Source organism: Heloderma suspectum, chromosome 3 (assembly GCF_057233095.1).
Source record: "Heloderma suspectum isolate Gila_16-S chromosome 3, 16-S_ref, whole genome shotgun sequence".
In the NCBI taxonomy this organism is placed as follows: domain Eukaryota; kingdom Metazoa; phylum Chordata; class Lepidosauria; order Squamata; family Helodermatidae; genus Heloderma; species Heloderma suspectum.
This window is the reverse complement of record NC_139460.1, coordinates 164,613,470-164,640,962: the sequence shown is the minus strand read 5'-3', so window position 1 is coordinate 164,640,962 and position 27,493 is coordinate 164,613,470. Positions and strand designations below refer to the sequence as shown.

The following is a 27,493-nucleotide window of genomic DNA, read 5'->3' as shown; positions in this document are numbered from 1 at the left end:
GCTGGCCGGGCAGGATTCTGGGGGGGGGGAGGAACGAATCGCCTCTCCCCTGTTGAGGATTTCGGGGGGAGGGACGGAGCGCCTCCCCCCCACCGCGGATGTCCCTGGACGAAACCAGGTAAGTGTTTCGTACATCCGTAGATTTTACCTGTCTGGTTGGCTCTGTTTCATTATTCCTAGTTCATTTTTTGTATGTGACACCAAGAAGAACATGTTTCAGTGTGCAATGTTAATGCAAGTTTGAAAGCAGAAGAGGGCATATTGCTTTCTAAAATTTGCTTTATCCATGTGGGGAGTACAGTATAAAAAACACTTGTAAAAATTCCCTTAGTCCAATATTCATATAAATGTGTATTTATTTTAAATATTTATACCTTGCCTTTCCATGGTCCACAAGGTGGCCTCCAAAAGGAAAAGTATAAAATATAATGAAGGCATCAGCAAAAGACACTGCAGCAAAGCTGCAAGGCATAGGTGCAGTCCCATTTCTGCAGTCCCAGGTAATTTTTGAAATTACCATGTATGTCATAACTGCTGTCCAAACCCCACTAATGATGGAGCTAGGCTGATCTTCATAAAAAAGCAATTTGCACAAATCACAGCTGTAAATTATGCAAATTACAAAAATGCAGCCAAAATTTGTGCAAATTATGCAAATTACACAAATTGTGCAAATTTTGGGAATGCTGCCACAATTTGTGTAATTCGCATACATTGCAGTGAGGGTTAGCGTAATTAGCACAAATTAGAGCTATAATTTGTGCAAATTGATTTACACAAATAAAAAACAAACAAACCAGAAATCTGCAAGCTAGCCCAACTCTATGTAGATCATGTCAGGCCAGCTCATGGGAAAGTGAGCCAAAAGCCCAGGGCCAACCTCAGCGAGCTTCACACACCCCTTGTCAGATTCCTCCAAATCACTAATTAGCCTTAATTCACATCAGTGCTACTGCCCACTTTTGGGGGAGATTTGTACTAATGCACATTAGCAGTAATGCCTATTAGTGCAACCCCCCCCCCCTGAAAGTGAAAAACCAGTCTGCAAGTCAACAGAATCCATGTGAGTAAGAAAAAGATGGTCCACTGTGGAATCCACAGGCCAGGTTCATAAAAAATACAAACTAATTCAAATACATTGTGGATTCATCACATCAGTGTATATCAAGCCTGTACAATTTGTGACTCATTAAGCTCAGCATAGCACATTAGCCATGCCCCCTGCTATTTTTGTTGTTGTTGTTGCAGCCCCAGGCAGTTAGTAAAAACAGGTGTTACAAAACAGGTAAGAATGTATTGTGTTACTAACCTTTACAGACTTAACAATTTGGGAACTCATTATCTCAAGGACTCCCTTTACCCATAGCAGCCTGCCCATGCTTTGAGGTCTGCATCTGTCTGAAGCCCTGGTTGCATGCCTGCCTGTAAGAACAACTTGGCTGTTGGCAGAAAAGAGGGGGCTCTTTTGGCCATGCCCCCACATTTGTGAAATGCTGTGCAAATTCAGCTATATCAGGCCCAATAATGTTACATCTTTAAAAGAGCCCCAAATTCTCACTTCATTTACATAGTGGAAGCTGCCTTGCAGGGTGGGCCTACACATATTTTAAACAAATACATTGATTTCCATCAGCTTAATCATGCTTGATTCTGTTTTGGATTGTGATCAGAAGACCATCTGATGAGTCACTGTAGATGGCTGATGGTCTGTGTTTGTCTCAGTGGGTGATGAATGATGCAGGACTGGCTTATATGGTGTGAAAAATTAATGATATCTATAGTCAAGGTTTTTAAAAAGTGAGCAGGAAAAAGTATCACAGTAAATGCCAGAAATAATCCCTGAAGCCTCTTTCTCCCTTTTCAGATGCATGCCCTGTAATGCAAGAGATTAGTTAACTAAATGTGTTTGGATTTATGGAGGGCTATATGCTAGTTATAGAGGTCTATGGTAGGGATTGTATTACTATTCAGTCCTCACTATTCCAGTCTCCTTCTGTCTGGTCTTCCCTTATCACTATGCAAAACTTTGCTGCTTGAATCTAGGGATGGCACAGGCACTTGATTCCATCCAGGAATCTGGAGGAACTACCTCTGCCTACACCCCCAAGCCCTGCTCACCAAGCCCCTGCCCCCGCTCTCCCCCTGCCTGAGCTAGACAAGTGTCTCACACTCTCCCCAGTGGCCTCGTCAAGCTCCACGGTCACCATTTTTCGAAAAATAAAATGGCAGTCGCAAAAATGTGTATATTTGTGTATGCACAAAAATGTGCATTTTTGCACATACGCAGATATGCACATTTGAAAAATTGCGTTTTCATGCATACACAAATATGGACATTTTTGCGATCACCACTATATATTTTTTTAAAAATGGTGACCGCAAGGCTCAATGAGGCCATGGGGTAGGGACGTAAGGATTTCCCACCATCCGTTCTGGTGGGGAATCCACCCGGGAGGGAGGCGATCCATTCCTCCGCCCTCCAAATTCCTCCAGAGTGGCTCCACTTGACAAGGTTCTGTGGAGCCACCCGGCTTGAGGGCGTCTTACTTGGGTGGCTGGAGCTGTTCTCCATGCCGATTGCCATTAAAAAAAAAAAAGGCAATTGGCAAGATGTGCCCATAGACTTATACACAAATATGGCCATGAATCTTGCATACAAGTCTATGTGTCCATAGGCTTATACGCAAGATTCATGGCTCTATTTTATGTATAAGTCTGCATAGACTTATATGCAAGATTCATGGCTCTATTTTGCGTATAAGTCTATGGGCACATCCTGCCGATCGCCATTTTTTTTAAAAAAATGGTGATCGGCAAGATGTGCCCATAGACTTATATGCAAAATAGAGCCGTGAATCTTGCATATAAGCCTATGCACACATAGACCTATACACAAGATTCATGGCTCTATTTACTTATAAGTCTATGGGCACATCCTGCTGATCACCATTTTTTTTTTATGGTGATTGGCATGGAGGAGAATGGCTCCAGCTGAGCAAGCAGCCGAGTACCGTCCCACGCAGAATCCTCGTGGAGCGGAGGTAAGTGGGGCTGATCTGCCATGGATTCCGGAGGCTGGATTCCAAAGATTCTGGCCTCATTTGAATCCGTGGCATATTTCTTTAACACCCCTACACCAGGGTGAGTGTGGTCTGCTCACCAAGCATAGGAGGGGCTCAAGTACAGTCCAGGAACTGGCGAGTGAGGGCAAGGGCTAGGCGGGCACTCAGAGAATCCGGATGGGGGTGGATTCACACGTCCCTACCTGAATCAGTCATTCAAACCATTTAGCAACTCACCTCAGATCTCCTCCCTTCTGTATGAAGTACAAACTGAATGACCTTACCTTTCCTTTCCCTTCCTCACTTCCTCTTGTTTCTTGACCTCTGTTCTTCCGATGCTAGCACTGTCAGCCACCCAAAGTCCTCTTGCTTTCTGTCACAACTCCAGTCCCTGTTCCTTTCTGCTTCCTATTAGGGATGTATGAGAAATTTGTTTCAGTTGGCTTTTCATCAGGAATTACCCAGCTCACACCTTCCGGACTGAACATGGACTTGGATATAGTCTATGGTCAAAGTCTGTATAGCTTGCAGTGTGATTTGCAGACCCCAAATAAATATTTACGTAGCCTATCACAGCTAAAGCGGGGATGCAAATGGTGGCTGCTACGCCATTTGTGTCCCTGCTTTGGCCATGATAGGCTACGTAAATATATACATAGCCTATCACGGCCTAGCGTAGGGATGCAAATGGCATCCCCTACAGTGGACACCATTTGTGTCCGTAGCAGCCCGGCAGTGGATGGAGGCCCCGCTGTGGATCGGCCCGGCTGGCGGCTCTGCAGACTGGCTGCGGAGCGGAGCTGGCCGAGCAGGATTCCAGTAGGGATGGCGGAGAATTTCTGAGAATTTCTCCACAAATCTCAGTGAGGCCCCCCGAAATTGGCGGTGAAATTCTACACACACACACCCCCCCCCGGGATGGGACTTACCTCCTGCGAATGTCCCTCTTGGCGGCGGGTCCCGGCAGCGTTTCGGAGGCGTTTCGGCGGGGGTGGGGGCAGCAGCCGGTCTTCCGACTGGCTGCCGCCGCCGCCATTACAAAATAAAGTAAAAAAAAAAACAAAAAAACCTGATTTCCAATGTCAGCCGTGATAGGCTACGTAAATCGTCACGTAGCCTATCACGAGTGACTTTGGGGGGAAAAAAAAGCGTGTACTCAAATGGCGGCACCCATGGGGCACCGCCATTTGCGTTCCTTAGTTTGGCACGTCTAGTCTATGTAAAGATTTACATAGACTATGGCGAAAATAAGGGCAACGCAAATAGCGTGCCCTTATTTTCGCCGTAGTCTACGTAAATCTTTACGTAGACTAGACGTGCCAAAATAAGGAATGCAAATGGCGGTGCCCCATGGGCGCCGCCATTTGCGTACGCTCTTTTTTTTCCCCCAACGTCAGCCGTGATAGGCTACGTGACGATTTATGTAGCCTATCATGGCTGACTTTGGAAATCTGGCTGTGATAGGCTATGTTAATCGTTACGTAGCCTATCATGGGGGTTTTTGTTTTTTGTTTTTCACTTTTTGTTTCGCAGCCGGGGAGATGGGGTGCTTCTCCCCGGCCTGAATTTCGGCCGGGCGAGGTGGGGTGCCTCCCCCCCCGGCCTGAATTTCGGCCGGGCGAGGCGGGACGCCTCCCCCCCTCACCTGAACTTCGGGGGGAGAAGTGAAGCGCCCCCCCCACCGCGAAGCCAAGCTGTGAAAAGGTAAATGACTTTCGTACATCCCTAGATTCCGGGGGGGAGGACCAGATCGCCTCCCCCCCCATCAAGGATTCCGGCAGGAGGACTGGACCACCTCCCCTCCCAGCTGAACCCAGCGGAGCCAGGTAAGTGGGGTTTCATACACCCCTAGTCAGAATGAACTTTGAGGTGGAATTCAGAGAGCAGTGAGCTCAGGTTTTGCTGATTCGAACATCCCTACTCCCTATGTATAAATAGGGAATAGGGAATTTCCTCCCCAAGCTTGAACAATTCTTTCCATTTCCTTCTTTCTACATTTTCTACAAGGCTTTTGCAGTATTGCATTTAACCCTCATTCTCAACTGTAACAAGTTAGAAAGATAGGCAAATACATTTGTCTGTACTCGTCCTTTTTGACACTTGTCTCTTCCTTCTCTCTGTCTGGTGTTTCAGGTCTTCTTCTGCATTTCCTCCTTCAAAGTGCCAATACACTGGTTCAGCTCAGGCAGGTCTTTTTTGTTCTGTCCTCAGGTTCTTCTCTCTGTCTTTCAACTAATCCAAAGGCCTGCTGCTTTGCAACCAGAATAGAAATAGGCATGTGTAGCGTATAGGGATGTCAGAGAATTCTGCACAAATTTTAAATGGGATCGAATTCTGACAAATCCAGTCCGTGGAATGGGGGGGCCCAGTCGACCCGGATCGAAGCTCATTCGGACCCTTTTTTTTTTTGTCCGCCTAACGGCAGATTTTACAAAAATAATCATGAAAAGAAATCCCTAAATTGGAAATGGAAGAAGAACGTGAACAGCTTTACCCTTTTTACGATAATAAATAGGCATTTTCCCTGTGACCTGAGGCTTTCTTTCACTGAGGCTGAGTCGTGAAGTCCACAGAAATCCTCGATCTTTTCTGTTTATTGTCTATGGAGGTGAGGTCAAGTCAGGTCAGGTCTGGTGGGGTAAGGTCAGGACAGGTCTGGTGAGGTCAGGTGAGGTGAGGTCAGGACAGCTCTGGTGAGGTCAGATGAGGTCAGGTGACCAGACGTTATGTGGAGAATCCCTGCGAAGGGCTTTACCCTTTTTACGAAAATAAATAGGCATTTTCCTTGTGACCTGAGGCTTATGGAGACTGACAGCAGGTGCAAGAAAAGGATTTTTTGGTGGTACTTACGGAATTATTTACTTAAGTTCAGGGAGCCGGAAAAAAAATGGGGGAATCTGGGGCATGTGGACGGCAGAATGGGGCAGCCCTTGGCTCTGCAGAATCCTTGTTGAGCGTAGGGATCGGGGAGAATTTCTCCCTGAAACTTCGGGGGGCTGAGTGCCAATGCATTCGGTCCTCCGAAGGTTGTTCGGGGAGAAATGCTCCGCCCCCCTGCCCCCCGCCCCCCTCGGATGGGACTTACCTTTCACGAATGTCGCTCCCGGTGGCGGGTCCCGGTGGCGGTTCGGCAGGTCTTCGTCAGGTCTTCGTCAGGGGCGGGGGCGGCAGCCGGTCTTTCAACCGGCTGCCGCCGCTGCCATTACAGGAAAAGTTAAAAAAAAAAACGCCCCTGTGATAGGCTACGTAATGATTAATGTAGCCTATCACGGCTAGATTTGCAAAGTCAGCCGTGATAGGCTACGTAAATCATTACGTAGGCTATCATGGGGCTTTTTTTTTTTTTTTTACTTTTCTTTTGAAGTTCGCGGCCGGGGAGACGGGGTGCTTCTCCCCAGCCTGAATTTCGGCCGGGCAAGGCGGGAAGCCTCCCCTCCCCGGCCTGAACTTCGGGGGGAGAAACGAAGCGCCTCCCCCCCCACCGCGAAGGAAGCTGCGAGACCAGGTAAGTGACTTTCGTACATCCCTAGTTGAGCGGAGCTGCTCCATGAGGATTCTGGTGGGAGGAACGGATCGCCTCCCCCCCCCCGCAGATTCCCCACCAGAATGGACGGTGGGGAATCCATACATCCCTAGTAGCAAAGGCCTAGCAAGAAACTGCATGGAATGTGGGGGGGGTGGCACTCTGGTGCAGCGGGGAGTGGATCGTCTGGTGGGCACCATGGGGGACCCCAGCAGTACAGCATCAGACCTAGATGTTGAGCCAAAGGCCTTGTAGGAAAGGTGGTTCTTGAAGAGAGATCTGGAGGAAGTAAGAACAATCCTGCAGTTGGTCTGTGATTGTTAGTTAGCTTGTTGCTGATATTTTAGCTTGTTTTGTAAGCCCATTTCATAGGCAAATATAGGGCAGAATTCAATGTGGGCATTGCGCAAGCGGTGCCTCTCACCAATTCTGTTGCGCAGGTGGGACTGACTGCTTGAGAAATGGCAATTTATCACTTCCTATAGGAAGCCCTGAAAAGAGCAGAAACAATTTCTGGATCAGGACAGTTTGGTGGAGCTCTCTTATGGAATTTCTGCTGACCTGCCCTGTTCCAGAAATGAGCATTTCCAGTTGCTTCTGGAGGTGCTAAATCTCTGTTGCACAAGTGGTGGGTCTCACTTGTGGAACAGAGTTGGCTGGGTCACCACAGAATTGGCCTGGGCACAGTGCCCTATTGAATACCATATGGAAGCTTCAGACTCTATAAGGCACCATCAAGTCAATCTCAGTTGGACATGCAAGTTAAAAGAGGAATGAGATGAAGGGTAAAGAATAACACATATGATGGGACTGTGTGATAGGAAATGTAATGCCAATTTGCAAACAACATTGTATTATTCATGGTGTGGAGAATGTGGAAAGAGAGACATTTTTCTCCCTCTCTCATAATACTAGAATCTGGGGTCATCCCATGAAGCTGATTGGTGGGAGATTCAGGACAGATAAAAGGAATAGGGATGTCAGAGAAATCTGCTGTGGATTCAAATGAGGCTGGATTCTTTGGAATCCGGCCTCAGGAATCCACAGTGGATCGGGACCACTTACCTCTGCTCCAGGGGGACTGGAGGTGGAACGGCACTTGGCTGGTTCTTGCCAGCTGGAGCCATTCGCCTCCTCCCTGTCCCTGCCGATTGCCGTGTCTTAAAAAAAAAAAAAAAGCAATTGGGAGGATGTGCCCATAGACTTAGACACAAATAGAATCATTAATCTTGCATCTAAGTCTATGTGTCCATAGGCTTATACGCAAGATTCATGGCTCTATTTTGCATATAAGTCTATGGGCACATCCTGCCGAATGCCATTTTTTATTTTTAAAAATAAAAAATGTGGAGTGTGAGGGTATCCTCTCCTTTGCACTCTGCCCTGCATTTGCAGCTAAACAGCCAATTTTGGCTATCTAGCCAGGGTACATCAGAGCAGGGGGAGGGGGAATGCTGGATGACACATAGGAAGCATCATGATGGCACTTCTGTGGTCTGCTCCTGTCCCCTCCCCCAGGAACATCCCCCTTTCAGCCAGTCTGCACTGCTCTTACGAGTGCAGAGCCAGGGATGAACCGTGCTGCCTATGAGTTCCCACAAACTGAAAAATCCTATGGCTATCTAGATGCTGTCTAGTGGCCATAGGATTGCGCCCTTAATGAACGTAATGACACCATGCAGCTTTACAAGCAAAGAAACAGAGCAAATCTTTATTAGATTTTTATTAGAAAGGGATCAGAGTGAGAGTTGGGAAAATGTACTTTGAACAGAATAGAAAACTCAAGCTGAGCATTTCTACCTCATATTGTATGCATGACATAAATCACATGATTTAGTTCTTGTGGATAATTGTTCCAAGTTTTTGTTGTTTCACTTTTAAACTTATGGCAGATGTGTTCTTGAAAAATTATGCCTGTCACAGAAAATTTGGAAAGAGTCCTAGAATGCCCAATTATGCAAGAGTTATAGCTTGTATGAGGGACACCTACTGTTTTAAAGGGGGAAGTGGGATTTATAAATTTTCCACATAGGAAGTTGTGTCGGAAAGATTTAATGGAAAGGGGATTGGAACAAAAGATATTCACTGTGGTTATTTTTGTTTTTCTGACACCACTTTTGGCAACATCAATTAATTATTAACTGCCATAGTGGCTTGGAGACCTAGCACAAACAGTTTACTCATGCATTCTTATTACCGGATGTCTTGCTTTAAGAAGGAGTAAACAATACATAGGACAGATTGCCAACTATTTTCTATTGGCGCACGCGCCCGCACCCGCACACACACACACATAGGCCACATCAAAAATATTCAAAGCAATGGACGTTATGCCTATTCATAGGGTGTTTTATTGTTGTTGTTCTTGTTGTTGTTATTATTATTAAACTTAAGAGATGCAACAGGAGAATACGCTTACTCAAAGGGCATCTGCCAGTATGGATGGTTGCCCAGACTAATTCAGGAGTTAGTTCACTGTGCAAGAGCTGCCCTGATCAAATTGTGTTCAATAACACAATGTCGATCAGTGGCTTGAGACAAGGGAAGAAAAACAACAGGCTGGCTTCAATCCTTTCTCTTGTATACCATCTAGTCCAACCCCCTGCTCATTTCCACCTGTAATGTTGCGTAGATGGCCCCTTTATGGCCACAATCTACACAAATGTAATTACCCAAAGAAGAAGAGTCACCATTTAAAAAGAAAATGGTGACTCCCTCCAAGACAGCAATGGGTGCAGGTGCTCCCCATCGGTCAAGGTAAGGGTGGGTGGTGGCTGTTCGGATTGGGCTGAAGTGCCTTGAAGCACTTCAGTTTGATCCTGACCTGCTTCGTGCTGCTTCAGGCTGATCCCAACCTGCTCCAGAACTGGACCGCTTTGGGCTGATCACCCTGATCCACTTCAGGATTCGGGTTTTGGAACAAAGCAGTGCACAGCCCTAATGGTAACCATACTTTTCCTAGTTCAAAAGAAGATGGAAACTGTGGTAATTGAATATTTCCTTGCTCATAGCGAGGGATATAAATTAAATAAACAGGGCGACAATATGCAGCCTTGTCAATTAGGGATGTACGAAAGTCACTTACCTTTCCACGGATTATGTTGATGGTGGGGGGGGGAGGCGTTCTGTCCCTCCCTCCAGAATCCTGGACAGGGGGGAGGCGATCCATTCCTCCCCCCTGGAATCCTCCATGGCCGGCTGTGCTCCGTGGCAGCTCCGCAGAGCAGCCGGCCAGGCTCAGCCAGGCCAGAGCCGTCGGTAGCCAGATTTCCGGCTGCGGAGGGCTCTGGGGGAAAACAAAAACAAAAACCGCGTACACAAATGGCAGTGGCTACGGCCGCCGCCATTTGCATTCCTTATTTTTGGCTGTCTTAATCTACATAAATATTTACATAGACTATGATGGCGAAAATAAAGGGGAACGCGAATAGCGTAGCGGGCGCTATTTGCGTCCCTTTTTGATTCACCATTTTAACCTACGTAAATATTTACGTAGGCTAAAATGGCAAATCAAAAAGGGATGCTAATAGCGCCTGCTACGCTATTTGCGTTCCCCTTTATTTTTGCCATCATAGTCTATGTAAATATTTACGTAGACTAAGATGGCCAAAAATAAGGAACGCAAATGGCGGCGGCCATAGCCACCGCCATTTGCGTATGCGTTTTTTTTTTTAACCCAGCCATGATAGGCTACGTAAATCTTTATGTAGCCTATCACGTCGTTGTTGTTTTTTACAAGACTGCAAATGGTGGCGGCAGCAGCCGGTCGGAAGACGAAGCCGCCGCCGCCTGGAAGATCCGCCCCAGGTAAGTCTTGTCCCGGGGGGATCCGCGGCGAGGCGGGGGGTGGCAGGCCGTTCCGCCATGGAGTTTGGGGGGCTGAATGCACTGGCATTGGGCCTCACCGAGATCCATGGCGGAATTTTCTGACATCCCTACTTGTCGTACTCCTTTCCCAATTTTGAACCAATCGGTTGTTCCATGTCCGGTTCTTACTGTTGCTTCTTGACCCTCGTACAGGTTTCTCAGGAGACAGGTAAGGTGGTCTGGTACTCTCATCTCTTTAAGAATTTGCCATAGTTTGAGAATTTGCCACAGTTTGTCGGACAATCATACCTCAGCTTAATTTGCCAGGTTATGAACAAGACTTGCACTAACAGCGAGGAGGAGCAAGGAAGGGGCGGTGAGTGCAAGTCTTGTTCATAAAGAAATAAAGGAATAAAGCCTTGGAAAGAATCCTCGTCATCTGTATCCTGAGTTGGCTATTGGAGGGGACTGCAAGAGGCAGCTAGGGCGCTCCTGACACCTGGACTGCAAGGAGGTCAAATCAGTCAATCCTAAAGGAAATCAACCCTGACTGCTCATTGGAAGGACAGATACTGATGCTGAAGCTCAAATATTTTGGCCACCTAATGCGAAGAGAAAACTCCCTGGAAAAGACCCTGATGCTGGGAAAGATTGAAGGCAAAAGGAGAAGAGGACAGCAGAGGATGAGATGGCTAGATAGCATCACCAATGCAATGAATATGAATTTGAGCACCCTCCGAGAGAGAGCAGAGGACAGGAAGGCCTGGCGTGCTATGGTCCATGGAGTCATGAAGAGTCGGACATGACTTAACGACTGAACAACAACAACCATTGTCCGAATAAGGCTACTGTGTAGTGAAACTTACCTATGTGCTGACAGCATCTCACTGCTTATTTCTCTGTCCACACCAACAATTTGCACAATCATAACATCTTTATAAAGGGCAGTAGCAATAGCCCAAATCATGTTGGATATGCGTCCATCCCCAACATAGAAGTGCTGATTCATACACTCCACACAGTCTTACCTGACCTGTGAAGCAGGGGTTCTGTGGATGCTTAGGGACTGACACTCGACGTACATGCTATCCCTCTGCACATCCTCATTGTTAACCTTAGTGCATATTAGATTTATTTATTTTGGTGGCAGGATGTAATGGGCATTTATCTGGGTCAGTTTCCGTTTCTTCAGAAGCATCTCCAATTAAATAATGGAATGACATTTTAAAATTTCCTAATTTAGATTCTTTTTCTCATCTTAAAGGAAAAGGTAATTCATCAGCCACAGAAGTGAGATAAAGCCCTGACATTTTATCCACCCTTTTTATGAATATTTAAAATGGGAGAACAAGACACACTTGGGAGACGAGCTCAGGAGAGACACAAAAACAAGATAAATGAAAAGATAAGTTCATATAATAAAAGGCCAAGAAGCATATGCTGTAAATGTTTTTCGTAACACACATGTCCCTTAATATTACATTTATTAGCAGAAATCCGTTTCTGTCTAGTAAGCAAATATCCAAATGGCATGATCCCTTCCTGTCCAATAACACATAGCCTCCCGTTTGAATTGAGCCCTCTACATAAATGGCTGGTCACATCGAGACCTTGTATGTGTGATTCCTCCTCTCCCCCCTCCCCCCCAATATGGGAGAAGTTAGTAAAAGCCAGACTTCAGCATGATCAGGCAATCACATGGTGGGCAAGTTCACTTTGGAAGTATGACCAGCAATCCTGCACATTAATGATTCATGCATAGATGTGGTTTGCACTCCCCCTCCACCACACTGTTGGAGCACCACTCCATTGCAAAGCATAGTGTTTTCAAGTGATAAGAAACAAAATAAAAACATAGTGCAAGCAGAGGTTGTTGTGCCCATGCGGAGGGGGGGATCAGCAATGGGGTTCCATGGAGTCCTTTTTCCTTCGTCTAACTCCTTCTGTCCATTGTTGATCTCTGGGCAGCAGTTATCTGTGGGCCTATGGCCTTGAGAAAGAAATTATTGATGGGTAAACATGAGGCACAGAATCACCACTGTAAATTTTGACATGCAGGTGCTTACTATGACAGGTCCCATGCCCATGCCCCAAGGAGAGTCAAAAAATTCAGGCTGCTGTGTTGATCCATATCAACAAACCAGTTGTGGTAGGGATATGTGGCAGGCATCTGGCTGCAGCTCGAGGCATAATGAGAAATCGCTGGCTTGGCACGCACTGAGTCGGGCAAGCACAGGGATCCCGATCCCTCACCAAGCTGCAAAATGGTGGCTCAGCCTTTTTTCCCCCCGTAAAGGCCAATTTTATGCAAATGGCAGCTATAAAGTGGACATTTATGCGAGATTACATGTGTAAATGGCCATTTAGGCCTGTAATCTTGCATAAATGGCCATTAACCGGCCTTAACAAAAAAGGCAAAGCTGCCATTTTTACACAAAACGGCAGCTCAGCAAGGGATCGGGCATCCGTGCATCACTCGTGGACCACCCGGCAACTCACTGCATGTGGTGAGCAGGGGCGGACAGGCAGTGGGGGTCTGGTGAGCAGCATGCAACATGAATCACAGTGATTTCACCCATCCCTAGTTGTAGCATTTCCACCAGAAGTAAGTCTTTTGTAAAGCTAATGGTTCTTCATTGCCTATTCAAGACCAAGATACCTACTGTACATATAGGGAACCAGGTACTGCCACCCACACTCCCCCTCCCCCTTTGACCTGGACCAGTTAATTGAAAAAGAGTTGTCATGTTTTCCATCTAAAGAGCTCTATAGAGTCTTAATCAAAGAGGGTTAAATAAAGAAGGACCAACTCTCAGGTTCTGATAACATCTGCAGCATTTGGAGGCTCATCAAAAGAACATAAAGCTTTTACCGAGCTGCTTCACATTTTTGCTGCATTTTGGTAGGATGCTCAAACCTGTCTTGCCACTTTTGGATACCTACCATGATCCTTCAGTATTTGTCAGTATCCCACTTGAGTGCTGTTTAGCAGTACTTCTGATATACTGAGGGCTTCTGTTGCCAATTACTTTCACGGAGCAGCAAAATGTGCTCATCATTTCACTGGTGGGACTTACTAGCATGGTAAGTGCACTCTCCAGTGTGGAGACACAGCTGGTTGCAAATATGGGAGGGGGGATTCTGAAGCACTTAGAGGGCTTAGGGATGTATGAAAGTCACTTACCTGGTCCCGCAGCTTGTTTTGCGGTGGGGGGGAGGCGCTTCGGTTCTCCCCCCGAAGTTCAGCCCGGGGGGGGAGGCGCCCCGCCTCGCCCGGCCGAAATTCAGGCCAGGAAGAAGCTATTTGCGTTGCCCTTATTTTCGCTGTAGTCTACGTAAATCTTTACGTAGACTACCCAGGCCCAAATAAGGAATGCAAATGGCGGCGCCCATGGGCGCCGCCATTTGCATACGCGCTTGTTTTTTTTTCAAAATCACCCATCATAGGCTACATAACGATTTACGTAGCCTATCACAGCTGACTTTGGAAATCTAGCCGTGATAGGCTATGTAAATCGTTACATAGCGTATCATGTGTGTGTGTTGTTGTTGTTTTTAACATTCACTTTCTAATGGCAGCGGCGGCAGCCGGTCAGAAGACCGGCCGCCGCCCCCGCCAAAACGCTGCCAAAACGCCACCGGGACCCGCCGCCGAGAGGGACATTCGAGGGAGGTAAGTCCCATCCCGGGGGGGGTGGGGGTGGCGAAGAATTTCACCCCCAATTTCGGGGGGCCGAATGCGTTGGCATTTGGCCTCCCCAAGATTTGTGGAGAAATTCTCCGACATCCCTAAGAGGGCTACAGTACATGACTAATAGGGTTAAATGCCAAGTTCTGCACCTAGGAAAAAGAAACCAAATGCACAGTTACAAGATGGGGGATACGTGGCTCAACCACACTACAAGCGAGAAGGATCTTGGAATTGTTGTCCATCACAAGCTGAATATGAGCCAACAATGTGATGTGGCTGCAAAAAAAGGCAAATGCTATTTTGGGCTGCATTCATAGAAGCATAGCTTCCAAATCCAGGGAAGTACTAGTTCCCCTCTACTCAGCACTGGTTAGGCCTCATCTGGAGTCCTGTGTCCAGTTCTGGGCACCACACTTGAAGAAGGATGCAGACAAACTGGAGAGGGTTCAGAGGAGGGCAACAAAGATGATCAGGGGACTGGAAACCAAGCCCTGTGAAGAGAGACTGAAAGAACTGGGCAGGTTTAGCCTTGAGAAGAGAAGACTGAGGGGAGATATGACAGCACTCTTCAAGTACTTGAAAGGTTGTCACAGAGAAGAAGGCCAGGATCTCTTCTCGATCATCCCAGAGTGCAGGACAGAATAATGGGCTCAAGTGACAGGAAGCCAGATTCTGGCTGAACATCAGGAAAAATGTCCTGACTGTTAGAGCAATATGACAATGGAACCAATTACCTGGGGAGGTGGTGGGCTCTCCCACACTGGAGGCCTTCAAGACGAGGCTGGACAGCCATCTGTCAGGGATGCTCTGACTTGGATTCCTGCATTGAGCAGGGGGTTGGACTCGATGGCCTTGTAGGCCCCTTCCAACCCTACTATTCTATGATTCTATGATTCTATAAGTACAGCTAAATTGGGAACGGACCATCAGTGAGCATGCAAGTCCCACCTGAACCATCCCTACATGCCTGCTTCTGTTAAAGATCTTCACACGTTGAACACCAAGATCTGAAAAGTGCCTGGCGTGGCAAGTGTGTTTGGCCAGATGTTCTTACAAAGTTCCCATGATCGGAAACCCTGTAAATGCTTGATTGTCTCTCAGTGTGGTGTGCTGATGTAACATTCTAGAAGTAATGGAGTACAATTTGTTACAAACACAAACACGGTTTCTTTCTCTCTTCCTCTGTATTTCAATGAAGTTTGGGAAATGTTACAGTCATACAGTATACATTAGCATTTCATGCTTCTATAACATCAGAGTGGCAGTACTTAAAAAGCTTGTTTCAGACCAGCTGTATCTCCACACTGAAGAGTGCACTTACCATGCTAGTAAGTCCCACCAGTGAAATGATGAGCACATTTTGCTGCTCTGTGAAACAGTAATTGGCAACAGGAACCCTCAGTATATCAGAAGTACTGCTAAACACAACTCAAGCGGGATACTGACAAATACTGAAGGATTGTTGTAGGTATCTAAAAGTGGCAAGACGGGTTTGAGCATCCTGCCAAAATATATCCTTTCACCTTTCAACACAGAAAGTAGAATTCTATGTTTATACAGGATCCTATACAATACCTTCAAAATGAAAAAAAAAGGGAAAAAAAAGCAGTGCTTTGATTCCTGTGGAGTTTGGTTAAATTCCTCCCAGAAATGGCTAATCTTCTGTTCAGTATTTGTTTAGCGAACGTCCATATTCCTGCAGATGATTAGCTTAAGCTGCATGCTCCAAACTTGCCTTAGGTTTCATTATTGGTGAAATTCAGTGGCAACTCGGGATCAACCCTGTTTTATGGCAGCGATGAAGCAAGGAAAGTGTGATATACTAATTGCATACTTCATCAGTGGGTCCAAACTGCACAGATTGCATTGTTACATTGTACTCAGTATCTATCTCGCAGAACAAGGGACAAATTCATCTGCATCAAGATTCATCATGCCACCAAAAGCCGTGTATCTTGTTTCTATAAAGATCTGATTATTAGTTCCCCATCTCCAAAATGGAGGTGACCAACCTTATGATGGTTGTAATTATTAATATACTGTTTGTTGATTTAGTTATTACACTGCTATACTGCCCAATAGCCAAAAGTCTCTGGGCAGTTCAAAACAATGAGTACAATGAACAATTAGTTATATGTGAAGTGCTCTGAATACTCAAATGCAGTAAATATAAATGCTAAAGATTACTATAAAGAATTTTACAGATCATACACTAAGCACGTCCAGGGACATGTGAGTTACGTTTATTTAGATGCAAATGCTATAGATCCCTATTTAAAATATAACCAAACACAGTCCTCTACAGCTGAGCTTTGGTGCAAGTCTGTCTTTGGCAATAGCTGAACCCCCATCATGATAAGCGTTCAAAAATTCAAAAGCTAGGGAAGATTCAGGAGACATGCTTCCAGAAATTCTGAATAATGTCTGAAGGTGAAGCACAGTGGTGGGATATCATATCAGCAAATATTGCCCAATATCCAGAGCCTCATTAGATGCAAGCAAAGGCTTGCAAACACTGTGGTACCCTAAGAGTTAATCTCTTAGGTTTTGAACTTCTTTCTGAACAATTGCTTCTGATGCTAATGTTTAATGTTTCTTTTCTTTTTCTTTTTCTTTTTAAGAATACCAGATAGGAATGAACAGAATGTTCCAAGGCATTTGGTACATTGGGGGAGCAGAAACATTCCTACCATCTTAGTGCACTGGATGTGAGGTAATGCCTGGTATAAGCCAGAGCCCATGGTAAGTAGGACTGAGCTCAAAGTTCTTTAAAAACAAAACAAAACAACGTTTAGCCATATGGGGGGGGGCAGTTTGAAAGTTTTCTTGAAACATTCCCCTCAGCCATTTTATATTTACTGTTAGGTGGCTGCCATTATCCGTTATAAGGTCAGGGTGGTAATAGTGCTTCCCAAAATGTCCATGGCTGGTTGTTGCTATTCTTTCTCTCCTTATCATCTCTGTATCATCATCACAAAGCCAGTTAGACTGAGGGCATTTCTTCTTTCCTTTACTCTAAGAATGCTGGGAGAAACAAAGTGACAGTCATTGAAACTTCACAGGCCTTTATTGCTGCCCCCACCCAAAAACTTTGCCAAAATACCACCCCAAAGTTTGTGCTATGTGGAAAGGGGGGTTAAGTTGGGAAAGGCGTCACTAAATTTCTAACCCACATTTTCAAAAGCACTTTGACAGAACGCACGGGAAAGCAACTGTTAAAGCAACTGTTAAAGAAAAAGTTGGAAGCTCCTTATGGCCACGGAGAACTAATTGTACGTTCTTTGGATATCCTGGTCATCAAGTTAAATCAAGTAAACACGGTGTGTGTGTGTGTGTGTGCGCGCGCGCGCGCGCACGCATGCATATGAAAGAAATGAAATTAAAGACTGCATTCCGTTCCTCTACTTCGTCTAGCTGTGGCTGTAAATGAGGAATGAGGAATGCAGGAAACCATCTCTCCAGAGACTGCTTCACTGCAGGTGACAATCTTGTCATAACTGTTGCAGTTCAAGTCTGGAACATTTAACTCTGGTCTTGGCAGGTAAAATGCCTTTCAGTTCACCTTTATACTTCTAAAGGGGATTTATCTTGAAATATACTCCCCCTCTCCTCTCCCACTAAAAAATAGACAGGTGATAGCCTACTGTTACTTTCTCTTCAATTATTTGACCGGTTTGAGATAATCAGAAGGTCCTTCTTCTTTTGCTTTTTTCTTTGCTTTTTTTTTTTTTTAACTTTCCCACTTTTCCTGAAGTAGCTTGATGCTATCTTTACTTATTCAGTTAGCAACAGTGAAAGGAACAGCTAACAGATAAGCTGTGTGCAACAAGCATAAGCAACAGTACATTTAAATTGCTGGGGAAAGGGTATCAAGTCAGCTGTGGGATAAGATTTATCACTCCTGCTGTGAAGCAGATGACACAGACTCTACAAGAATGAAGCAGACAGGTTAAGAGTCAAATTTCATTAAGCTGTCTGCTGGAGGGGTGAAGCATGCAAGACCAAGGATGAGATGGAAAAGATAGCTGATTTACAAGAAATTTGATTTTACAGCATGTGTTGCAAACATCGACACCAGATATGAAAGCTTAAAAGGACTATTTTGCTATTTATTTGTCTCTCTGTCCTGATAATGGTCTGCCTTCACCCTTCATGGCCGCAAAATGACAGTGGGCAGTATTTTTGGAGGTTTAACTCAACTTGCACAGCTTGTGACCCACCAAGCTGAATGCAGCCCCTCAGCCATTATTTGCAGCCTGCCAAATGTCTGAGAGCCCCCTTTGTTTTTGCAGTCCAAGACAGGCAGCAAAACCAAGAGGTTTATCGAGCCCCAGGTGGGCAACCATACGTAGCTTGTGGGCAGTGTTCCATTTGTGCTTGAACACACATTTACTATAAGCTAGAGTTCTAAGTCACAAAACTGCACCTCCTCTCCTCTTCCCTGGTGTTTTCCTTATATGGAGAGCTTGGGGAGGAATGTATCAATCCTTGACATGCCTCTGTGTCTTGCCAAATCTCCTAATCACTAATGAAGCTTTAGATGAACAGCTTCATCTGTTCATTTCATTCTGTCCTTTTTGGAGGAGTCCCACTTTGATGCAGACATCTCCCAAATCTTTCTGAATTAGCCCAATTCAGAACTGGATTCATGATGCAGACAAATCTGATGCACACCCCTCATTCATATCTATATATTCATGCTTTCTTTAAAAAAAAATGCAGATTGATGCAGAAACAGGATGGAATAGAATGCCATGGATGCATCCATCCAACCCTACTTCAGTGTGTGGAACTCTCTTTCTGTGAATGGAAGCTCCTTCACTTTATGAAGGGGAAACTTAAGACCCAAGCCTATATGAATCATATTTCAGTGTCATGTTAGTCATGTTCCCTAATGGTGCATGTTCCCTTTTATTCCTATTTATTAATATGTTTCAGGAGCAGCTCAAATGTTATGGGTAGCACATTTATGATGCTCATTTTGAGCCAAAATGTCTGAACCCTTTAGGAAGGAGTTCAAGGAAGAGCATTTCAAGCTTGTTAATTTTCACTTGTAACAATTTATTTTTATTTATTTATTGCATTTATACCCTGCCTTTTTTCCTCTTGCAAGGAACCCAAGGCGGCTTACATTATCCTCCTCCTCTCCATTTTATCCTCACAACAACAACCATGTGAGGCGGGTTGGGCTGAGAGTCTGTGACTGGCCCAAAGTCACCCAGTGAGCTTCCATGGCCAAGTGGGGACTAGAACCCGGATCTCCCAGCTCCTAGTCCAACACTCTTGCCACTACACCACACTGGCTCTCTGGACCTTTGGGCCTTTGATGTCCATTCCTTCCTCTATCCCATACACTTATGCCAGTAGATATGCCAGCTACAACAGAGTAACATAGGAAGTACATTTATACTGAGACAGACCATTGGTCCATCTAGCTCAGCATGCCCTCCAACTGGCATTCTTCAAAGTCATGGGCAGAGGTCTTTCCCAGCCTGGCTGTCTAAGATCCTTTAACCAGAGATGGCAGGAATGATGGATGCGGCATTGAACCTTCTGTGTGCAAAGCATGTACATGAGATGTGCCCTTTCCTTCATCAATGTTTCTGTGGTATCAGGAGAACATAGTTATTTGTAAAATTTGTCTAAGGCTGGAATGAGACATTGAAATAGATATGCAGCTGCTGCCCCAAACCACAGCCCTGATTCCTTCCCCTTCTAATGTGTAAGGATATTCAACAGGTGTTGACATCTTTCTGCAAGTTCCCCTCAGAAATGAAGTTGATCAGGAGCAAAGAAACTCACACTGACATGACATGAGATCACATATTGAGTATCCCTAATTCCTACATGGAAGAGTGGAGAAGGAGAAGAAGGCTATCAATGGCTACTAACCATGGCTACATGCTACCTCCAGTATCAGAGGTGGTATGCTGGAGAACATGAGTGGGAGGGTGCTGCTATTGCACTCATGTGGGCTTCCCACAGGTGGCTGGTTGGCCACTGTGTGAACAGAATGCTGGACAAGATGGACCCTTGGTCTGATCCGGCATGGCTCTGCTTATATTCTTTAGCTGTGGACTGCTGAGTTTATTGGAAGCTCCACACCCACTAGTATGTCCTAGTTCCAGCAAAAATGTTTATATTCTGAAGACTGGGCATTCATCAAATCGCTTAGCCTCCTTTTTATTCACTATGTGTATATTCCAGGTACATGAGCCCAGAGGCTGTTGGGCATCAGAAGCTTGTTTTTTTCCCCCATGACTCTAAACAGAAAATATAGAAGGAATAATATTTCAACTGGTTACAATTTTACCATCAAGCTAGTGACACTGATTTATTAATATTGATTTCTCAGGTACATATCACTGTCTATGCCATTTCCTTTTTATGTTTCTTGCCAAGTGGCTTAAAAATAAAATCAGTGAATTATGAATTTGGAGCTGCCACAAATTTTGATATGTTGTTACCATTCTGACACTAGGATGTCATATTTCATAAATGGCAATTTGCATTTAAAAGCCATTTCTGAGCTGATGAAGAGCTGAGATGGAGGCCTTAAATGTCTACACAGTGCGTGTCCCCTTGGAACACACATATCACCCCTTTTAATTAATTATAGGGATTGTGTTGACATTCTTAATGTTTATGGATTTACAGCAACTCTGACCAGAAGCAGCAGCTGCTTTGGAATTAGTAATCTCTGATAGAATAGTGCATCCTGATCGTTAACACACAGTTAAAAGAAAACAGCACTTGTCAATTATTTTCAAGGTTTCTGGAAAGAAAGAAAGAAAGAAAGAAAGAAAGAAAGAAAGAAAGAAAGGCGGGCTGTTGAAGCAGGGAGTTTCATTTGTCAATGATTTCCAGTTATAACAAGATGGACTAACTAACCAGTGTTTTGCTTTCTTATTGAAACTTTACATCAGCTGTCCCGAATCTGTTGCTGTCCATATGCAGCTTTGGTCTACAACTCCCACAATGATCGCTGCCCATGCAGCATGGCTGGAATTTATAGGAGCTGTAGGGCTTCTTCACTTGGAACTTTTATCCTGCTATTGAGATTGGTTACTCACAGAAGTTTAAGGGTCCTTCAGATGAGGTCATTAACCTCCAGGGCATCTCCCACGCTTAATGACCTTTATTCCATTGTTTAAAAGATCGGAGATAATGAGCTATCAAATTATCGCATTTGAGTTCCCTCATGAAAAAAGGAAAAGCTGCAATAAGAGGTGCTAAACCACAGCACCATCTAGTGGCTGTATAATGAAACATATGGAAGATTCAGATAAGGGGGGAAAGGAAGCATATGTAAAGGGAGTCTGTCATGATACTGCATTTAAAATGGAAGCAGAAAGCCCCATTTTAAATGCAGGATTTTAGGCTAGTGTAGAGATGCTCCAACTCTAAAACATCTTGAGGGCACCAGGTTGTGAGAAGGCTGCTTTGCTTGTTATTTTTATTTAGCATTACCAAAGGACATACTACTTTTGGAAGCCTGGACTACCTCTAGCCTTTTCTCAGCAATATGAAACCATTTTCAGGACATAAGTCATTGTGGGAAGGTAGATAAACAGGTTGGTAGGTAGATTTTCTTTCTTCCTTTTAAGAACTGCAGTTTGGGGGCCTCTTCAAAATGCCTCCAGTGCTTTTTTTAAAATGCAAAAAATACAGACACCTCAACTGTCAAGTACATCGACAATTTTCAGCCCAATTTCATGGTAATGTACATGTATTTTGTCGTAGTTTCAAAAGTACACTTAATGCCTCTGTCCACAGGGACACTTGTGACTGTTTACTTGGATGGATACTGAATATAACTTTAATATTTTACATTGGCTCATCTCTTCTATTCAAGAAACCTCACTGAAAAGTCCAAAATCAAGTTGCCTTTGTTCATACTGGGTGGCAATCAACTTCACATCAAGTAAGCAGCATAATTATGTAAAAATATTAAGAAGGGAGTTGATTAAAAATAAGAATTGTAAAATAAGTATTAAAACTGGATGCATTTGCAGTCCCGAGGGGAGGGGGATTTGCCAGTGTGGTTTTGATCTATTTTGTGTTTCACTCATTCTCTTTAACAAAATAAACAAAAGGCACAAGTCTTGAACTGGATCACACAGAATCACTTGGTTCTGCTCCAAAAGGTTTTGGTGGAATGCAGAATCATTCCACTCTACCAGAAATCTGGATTTTGCACAAAGATATTTAGCACTGAGCATGCCTTGAGACCATAAGAAAGAAATGCAATGAGTACTTCTTCACCATATTGGAAGTAGGGGTGTACAGAACCTACTTACTCATCCGCAGAAGGGGTCCATGGGGGGGAGGCAATCTGTCCCTCCCCCCAGAATCCTCCCCGCTGCAGCCAGACTTCCAGCCGCTGCCATGCAAATGGCGTCCGGCATAGCAGACATCATTTGCATCCCTGCCCTTGGCCATGATAGGCTATGTAAATATTTACGTAGCCTATCATGGCAAAGAGCAGGGAGGCAAAAGGCATAGTTGATGCCATTTGCATCCTGCTCTTTGCTGTGATAGGCTATGTAAATATTTATGTAGCTTATCACGGCCAAGGTCGCCTTGGTGGATGATATGAGGAGGGCTCTGGATAGGGGTGAATGCTCCTTCCTTGTTCTCCTCGACCTCTCAGTGGCTTTTGATACCAGAGACCATGGTATCCTCCTGGACCACCTGGAGGGGTTGGGCATTGGAGACACCGTATTGCAGTTGTTCCACTCCTTCCTCCACGGCAGGTACCAGAGGGTAGCACTGGGAGAGGAGATTTTGGACCCGTGGCCACTCACTTGTGGGGTGCCACAGGGTTCCATCCTCTCCCCGATGCTATTTAACACCTATGTGAAGCCACTGGGGGCTATCATCAGGAGGTTTGGGGTGCAGTGTCATCAATATGCGGATGACATGCAGCTCTACCTCCCATTCAAATCTTCACCAAGGTTGGCCATAGAATCCCTGTCCAAATGTCTGGAGATGGTGAGTGGCTGGATGGGGAGGAATAAGCTGAAGCTGAACCCTGACAAGACCGAGGTACTTTTGGTGGGAGACAAGAGGAGGCTGGGGGATGTTGACCTGGTGTTGAATGGGGTACAGCTACCCTTGAAAGACCAGGTCCGCAGCCTGGGGGTCATTTTGGATTCCCAGCTGTCCATGGAGGCTCAGGTGTCAGCTGTGAGCCAGACAGTGCTGAATCAACTCCACCTGATACGGCGGCTGCACCCCTACCTTTCCGACCATCTGCTCCCATCCATAGTATATGCCCTGGTCTCCTCTCATTTAGACTACTGTAATGCACCCTACATGGGGTTACCCTTGAAGACGGTTCGGAAGCTGCAGCTGGTACAGAACACAGCAGCTCGCTTGATTAAAGGCAGCCGCCGGTGAGATCACATCACTCCAGTGCTGAAGGAGTTGCACTGGTTACCAGTTGTTTTCTGGGCCAAATTCAAGGTGTTGGTTTTGACCTTTAAAACCCTATATGATTCTGGCCCAGCCTATCTTAAGGATTGCCTCCAGCACCACCAGACAGGCTGCTTAACAAGAACAGCCTTGGATGGCCTTCTCTCTGTCCCATCAGCCAGGACAGCTAGACTGGTGGGGATGAGGGAGAGGGCCTTTTCTGTGGTGGCCCCCACTCTGTGGAACTCCCTCCATAGGGAACTCCACCATGCCCCCTCTTTAATGAGCTTCTGCCATGCATTAAAAATGTGGTTGTCCAGGCAAGCATTTGGGGTGGGTTAGGGTATTTTAGAAAATGTTTTTATTGTAGAATTTCATTGTTTTAAACTGTTTTATTATATGCTTGTACATTGCCTAGAGTGGCTGAGTGACCAGCCAGATGGGCTATTAATAAAATAAATAAATAAATAAATAAATAAATAAATAAATAAGGGCAGGGATGCAAATGGTGTCTGCTACACCGGACACCATTTGCATCTGCAGCCCGGCAGCAGATGGCTGCGGAACGAAGACAATGGACCTGGACCGGCCACCGCCAGGTAGGGTCCATCCTGACCGGCCTTTGCGTGGTGGCAAGGGGAGCAGTCCATTCTGCCGTGGACTCCAGGGGGCCAGTTTCTAAAGAATCCGGCCTCATTGGAGTCCGTGGCGAATTTCTCCAACATGCCTAATTGGAAAATGGCAGGCATGTGAGGTACGAGGCTAGCACAACCTTGTGATGCAACAGACTATTTTATAGGGCTGTGCACCACTTCGTTATGAAGCCCGAATCAGTAGGCAAAACAGGCTGATTCAGGGGAGCCTCATCGTGATACAAAGTGGATCAGAGCAGATCTGAAGCTCCACAAGACAAGGTGCCTCCCCCACGAAGCGCCTTCTCCGCCTCGTATGTTCAGAGCTCTTCTGAATGCCTGAGCAGTCCAGACAGGCTGTCTCCAAAATGTATCAACTTCTGAAAACTCACGCAGAGGAGCAGGAAGAGGAGGAGGAGAGAGGGGGAAGGTGAGTACGTGGGAGGCATGGGGAGGCAGGAAGGTGAGTGTAGGAGAAGGGAGTGTACTTTGGCAAATAGGAACTCATGGGCGGAACATATGCCAGCAGTCTCCAATAAGATAGAATATTGGTGGAGGGGGTTCTATAATAACTGAGACTTGGTGGGATGAATCTCATGACTGGAATACAGCAATTGAAGGATATAACTTGTTCAAAAAGAACAGGAGGAACAGAAAAGGAGATGGGGTTCCACTATATTTGAAAAATACATATCTCTGCACAGAAATACAGGAGAATGAGCTTGGTAGCCCCATGGAGAGCATCTGGGTTAAAATAAATGGAGCAAAGAATAAAAGGAACATGGTGGTCAGAGTCTACTACCGGCCACCCAATCAAGGAGAAGACGAGGATGAAACTTTTGAAAAGCAAATAGTCAATGTTTCAAGGAAGCATGATGTAGTAGTAACAGGGGACTTCAATTTCTCTGATACCTTCTGGGAGACAAATTCTGCAAAACATGGCCCCTCCAGGAAATTCCTGACTTGTGTGGTGGATAACTTCCTCCTACAGAAAGTACAGGAAGGAACTAGAGGATTGGCTATCCTTGACTTGATCCTAACCAACAGAGATGACTTAGTGGATAAAGTAGCAGTTACAGGAACTCTGGGGGGAAGCGACCATGTTATACTTGAGTTCTTGGCTCTAAGGGAAGCAAAAGCTGAGTGTAGCCAAATGCGTGCCCTGGATTTTAGGAAAGCCAATTTTAATAAACTCAGAACAATGATCAGTAAGGTCCCAATGCAAGCAATGCTAACAAGAAAAGGAGTCCAAGATGGGTGGGAGTTTTTAAAAAAGGAAATTCTCAAGGCACAATTACAAACAGTTCCAACAAGAAAAAAAAGGTGGAAGACAACAGAAGAAGCCAATGTGGTTTCACAAAAAGCTTACAGATGACCTGAAAATAATTAAAAAAGCACACATATAGGAAGTGGAAAGAAGGCGAAGCAACAGAGGAAGAGTACAGGCAGGTAGCACAGAATTGCAGGGATGGAGTCAGGAAGGCTAAAGCTGAGAACGAGCTGAGGTTAGTGAGGGATACTAAAAGCAACAAAAAGGCTTTCTTCAGATACGTGCATAGTAAAAGAGGAAAGAAATGGTGGTTCAACTCTTAAATAAGGATGGCAAAATGATAACAGATGACAAAGAAAAGGCAGAAGTGCTCAATTCCTACTTTGGCTCAGTCTTCTTCCAAAAGAGGGTCTATGACTGCCCTGGCAAAGGCAGAGTACAGGCTGAAGGGGCAGGAATGCAGCTTGAGATTGAGAGGCATATGGTCAAGGAACACCTCATTACTTTGAATGAGTTCAAATCTCCAGGGCCAGACTAAAGCTAGTGATCTACAACAATTCCAAGATCCTTCTCATTTGTAGTGTTGTTGAGCCACGTATCCCCCATCTTGTAACTGTGCATTTGGTTTCTTTTTCCTAGGTGCAGAACTTGGCATTTATCCTGGTTGAATTTCATTCTGTTGTTTTCTGCTGAGCGCTCCAGTATATCAAGATCACTTTGAATTTTGTTTCTGCCTTTCAAGATATTAGCTACCCTGCCCAATGTTGTGTCATCTGCAAATTTGATCAGCATTCCCTGCACCTCCTCCTCCAAGTCATTAATACAAATGTTGAAGAGCATCGGGCCCAGGACTGAGCCCTGTGGTACCCCACTTGTTACCTCTCCCCAGTTTGAGAAGATCCCATTGATAAGCACTCTTTTGAGTCCAGTTCTGTAGCCAACTGTGGATCCACCTGAGAGTCATTTCATCTAGCCCACTTTGAGCTAGTTTGCTCATCAGGATACCATGGGGTACTTTGTCAAAAGCTTTGCTGGTCAAGGTATATTATGTCCACAGCATTCCCACAGTCCGCAAGGGAGGTTACCTGATCAAAACATGAGATCAGATTCATCTGGCAGGATTTGTTCTTGACAAATCCATGTTGGCTTTGAGTAATCACTGTGTCAGGGTTGGATCGGAGCCCAGAAAGCCCCAAAGCAGTTCTGATTCTGAGGAAGGGATAGATACCATGGGAGAGGAACCCACGCGCTGTTCAGAGGAGCAGCCAGGAGGAGAGCCCCTCCCAGTACACATTCCTGAGAGTGATAGTAACCCTGGCAGGGAGAGGGAGGCCCAACAGCAGTTTCTGCATGCTAGGCACCTGCACGGCGTCAAGTGGGAGATGGCGGGCACTGAGAGGAGGTGCTCAGCCCACTTGGCAAAATGGCAACAGCGGTGCCCTGATGCCCCATGGGAAAGGGGTGGACTCTCTCCTCCTAGCCCATAAGTTCAGAGGTTTCCTGCCTTTCCCTCCAAATAGAGATCAACTGATTTCTAAGGTTAGAACCCCCAAGTAGGCAGCTCTCTTAAGTCTCACTCGTAGGATCAAGCAATTAGCATCTGTAAGCGTCATTAGGTTGAATGGAAATAAAGTCTTGGAAAAGAGCCCTATTGTCTGCGTGTTGATTCTGGCAACCTCAGGATCTCAGAAGGCAGCAGGGGTGACCTCCTGACACACTACATCATTTTCAAGGTGCTTACAGACTGATTGCTTTATCATCTGCTCCAGAATTTTCCCAGGAATTTATGTCAGACTGACTTTTCTGTAGTTCCCAGGTTCCTCCTTTTTGCCCTTTTTGGAGATAGGGACATCAGCCTTCCTCCAGTCTTCTGTAGGGATGTACGAATTGTGTACCTTCTGTGCTGCTTGACTTCCACAGTTTGCAGCCAGTGCTCCGTACCATCATTCACAAGCCCCTGGAATTCTCCTCTTTTTTTTTCCACTCCAAAAATTACGAAGATAAATCCATACCGACAGCCGTAATTCTGCATAACTTCCATAAGAAAGGCAATTTTTCATAGATATTTACATATTTTTTCCCCTGCCCTGA

General features: G+C 45.3%; 1 long non-coding RNA gene across 1 annotated transcript; it reads left to right on the top strand.

Moving 5' to 3' along the window:
* The first annotated feature begins 2,941 nt into the window (after positions 1–2,941).
* Positions 2,942–27,041, top strand: LOC146350389 (uncharacterized). Its single transcript, XR_014788847.1, has 5 exons — positions 2,942–3,041; positions 4,792–4,888; positions 16,705–16,825; positions 21,939–22,007; positions 26,042–27,041. It is a non-coding gene; the product is annotated as an uncharacterized LOC146350389 (long non-coding RNA).
* The last annotated feature ends 452 nt before the right edge of the window (positions 27,042–27,493 follow it).